General features: G+C 41.2%; 1 pseudogene; it reads right to left on the bottom strand.

Annotated features, from left to right (window-relative positions):
• Positions 1 to 527: 527 nt before the first annotated feature.
• On the bottom strand, positions 528 to 1,217 carry LOC114627565 (annotated as a pseudogene).
• Positions 1,218 to 3,336: the final 2,119 nt, after the last annotated feature.

Raw genomic sequence — 3,336 nt, 5'->3', positions numbered from 1 at the left:
ATGGATCACTTCATTTCTACATAATAGTTAACATCTATAAATATGGTGTATACTTTATCAAACCAGAGGATTCAGAGCAGACAAAAATTCTACAAAGTGTTTATAAACCTTGTTGATGATATCAACTTCCCATGTACCCCACCGCAGACACAGGAATTGCAACCCATTTTGTGCTGTAGAAAATACTCAAACCCCGTCTAAATCATATCCTAAAACAAAGCTAGTCCTTGGATGAGGATTTGAAAGCCAAATCAGATTAATTTTTGAAGCTCTGGGTAAAGAATCAAATGGGGATATCACAGAACAGTTAAGGGGTAAGAAACAATTCAGGGAGAGGATGGGTCAAGTGTAGTAGTTGAAAGTGGAGTTTGGAAAAGGAAACCCATGAGGAACAAGTTGGGGGATTCCTCTGGTATGAGCCCTGAGGTGGCTACATCCATGAATACAAGTCTCAGCTGTAGATGTTAGGGCTTTTAAAACTGGATGGGGTAGTGCTGTAAACAAAGCAATTGAGTTATGAGAAAAAATTTTTTTTTGACTGTCCTAAATTGTTTATTGGATAGGAATTGTACAAATATGTGTATCAGCGGTAACGGTGGAGCTGGAGAGTATTGCGCCTTCTCCAGGCTGCACGGCGAGAACCACCAATAGTATGGTGGAACTTGTGACCCTTTCCAAGGCCACGGCTCTTTCGGCCAGCAGATGTCAGCCCACGCATCTCTCTGTGCTTGTGGACTGGCTTGGTGATCCACTGGGTGTCAGGATTTCTTCTGATAGCTTTATGGAATGGATCAATGAGGATAACCTCAAAAAATTTGTATGTGGAATCTTCACCAACCCAGTAGGAATTCAGGACTCTCAAAGCCCCACAATGGCGCCCAGCTCTCTCCTCAGCAATAGACTGAAGGCTTCGGGCAAATTTCAGCTGGTTAACACCATGGTGGACAGGCTTGCCGTAAGTTGCACCCTTAGGAACCGGGCGTTTGCGACCACCACGGCGGACACGAATCCTGTAAATGACATAACCTTGCTTCGCCTTGTATCCCAGTCTTCGCGCTTTATCAGGCCGGGTGGGGCGGGGAGCCCTGTGCAGCGCAGAGAGCTGGCGGTATTGCCAACAGCGGACCCTCAGAAGAAAGCGCATCACGTCGGACTGCTTCTTCCTCCATAGCTCCTGGATATATTTGTATGCACCCATCTTGGCTCACCTGATGGCTGCCGCCCGAGAAAATTTAACTTTGTTCTTGTTAAAATGCATATCTATGAATCTCCTATGGCTCCCTGTCTCATCAGAAGGATATTATCCACAAGTGTAAAGCATTGAGATATCCTACAAGGCAGTTTGCTGCATCTCAGACTTCAGCCCTGTCTGTACACTCCATTGTCTCTCTACAGAACCCATTGGACCAGTTCCCAGTCCCTCTCTCCCTCATTATTCTCCAATGTTGTTCTGCCCAAAATCGTCTACATGCTGTTCTCCAAGTCCTTGAGTATTCCAGGACCCTAAGACTGTAGCTATGTCTACTCCATTCTCATCCTTTTCCCCTCAACTACAGCTTTATGCTCACTTTTCAACAAACATTTTATAGTGTTTTTCTATGTTTCTGTCTTTTTTTATTAATTCCACTAAAGCATATACCTCAGAAAATAGGAATTCCATCTCTTTTAATGGTAAATATGCCTTCAGTTTCTGGGGCCTGTGCAATGTTCGTAGCAGAGAATCAATTTCTTTTGCACGCTGGAAGAGCATTAAACATCAATGAGATGCAATGCAGTCATCTAATTTCTGTTGCTATAATGATATTCCAGAAAATAACTAAGAATAACAGATTCACAAAAGAAAGAGGTTAATTTCTGTCACTGTTCTTAAGGTTGAAGGCTATGGCATTTATATCAGTCCATTTTGGAAAGGACCTCATGGGATACAGCATCATAGTAGCAGGACCATGTTTGAAGGAAAGTGATATCACAGTAAGGCAGGAAGTCAGAGACTACAATGTTGATATTCTGGTGGTTTTCTCACTATGCCCTGCTTCCTGAAGATGATATAATCTTCCCATGTGTCCTACTAGAAACCAAGAAGTTCTAACCCATTGTGTCCCATAGAAAATACTCAGACCATATCCAAATCATTTCCTAAACCAAAACTAGTTCTTGACTGAAAATTTTGAAAGTCAAATAAGATCTGAAGTTAGAGTTCTGGGGATACTACAGAACAAACACAGGGAGACAGTGGGGCTGGTAATCTAGAGAAGAGTGTGGCAAAGGAATTCTATGGAGACCAAATTGAGGCATTCTCCTTTGAAAACATACACCATGCATGAATGATGGCAGTAAAAAGTCAGGAAAACCGTTCCCAACACTCAAAAGTGGCAATGGTACTGACCATGAAAAGCTGACATTGTGGGTTCAGACCCTAGATCTTATAAAAGTGAAAGTAGAGAACACAAATTGTCCTTCAACCTACTTTTGTACCCAAGGAGACACATGTGCGCATGTACGCACACACATGAGTAAGGCAATTTTTAAAATCCACACAAAGCAGCTTTTTCTGAATCTGATTGTTCTTCTAAAGCCAAATGATTTCCCAGTATAAATCTTTGACTGTTGCTGCCCACTTCTGCTACTCATAAAGATAATGATCATGCAATGTCAGAAATCAGATGCTTTAGCTCTGTAAGGATTTTTCTTTCTGCCACTGCCTGGTATTTTATGCATGATGGCATTGCCTTTTTGTTGCCATGAAGCCAATGTGTTCCTTTTCATAGCTGTGTGTTTTCCATAGAGGATATTTACGAGTCTGATTCTTGATGCAGTTCTTGTTCTCAACATGATGAAGTCTGTGAGTGAAGCCATACATGACTAGTCATCAGTGCCCTTCGGAAGAGAGACATGTGGGGTGTGTCACCATGAGGTTCTAAGTTTTTGAATATGTCTGGTTTTAGGAGCACTTTGGGGAGATTTCCTTATAATGTTTAAGGACCTAGAAGTCTCTTTATTGGTGAAAAACTGTTTATATTTATAACTCTCTGTCCCTGTGAAGTAGCTACACACAACAAACCTCACCTCTCCAGCTGTCCAAAATGTTTATCAGGCAAGAAAGGAATATTCACATTGAAATGAAAATGTACTTGAGAAAACATACATATAAAACCAAGACTATTATGGTTTTTTTACTCTTAAGTGATTTTTAAAGGGACATTTCGCTATTTAGTTTAACTTGTGAAAGAATTGGGCATAATGGCTCAGATATATAAGCAATGATCTTATTATTCTAGACTAGCTGCCTGGACAGATCATGACAAATCCTCCTTAGAGCTTGTGAGTCTAGCAGTT

This window comes from Grammomys surdaster, unplaced genomic scaffold (genome assembly GCF_004785775.1).
Source record: "Grammomys surdaster isolate TR1022 unplaced genomic scaffold, NIH_TR_1.0 255, whole genome shotgun sequence".
Taxonomy (NCBI): domain Eukaryota; kingdom Metazoa; phylum Chordata; class Mammalia; order Rodentia; family Muridae; genus Grammomys; species Grammomys surdaster.
Note: the sequence above shows the minus strand (reverse complement) of the source record. Positions and strands in the feature narration are given on the sequence as shown.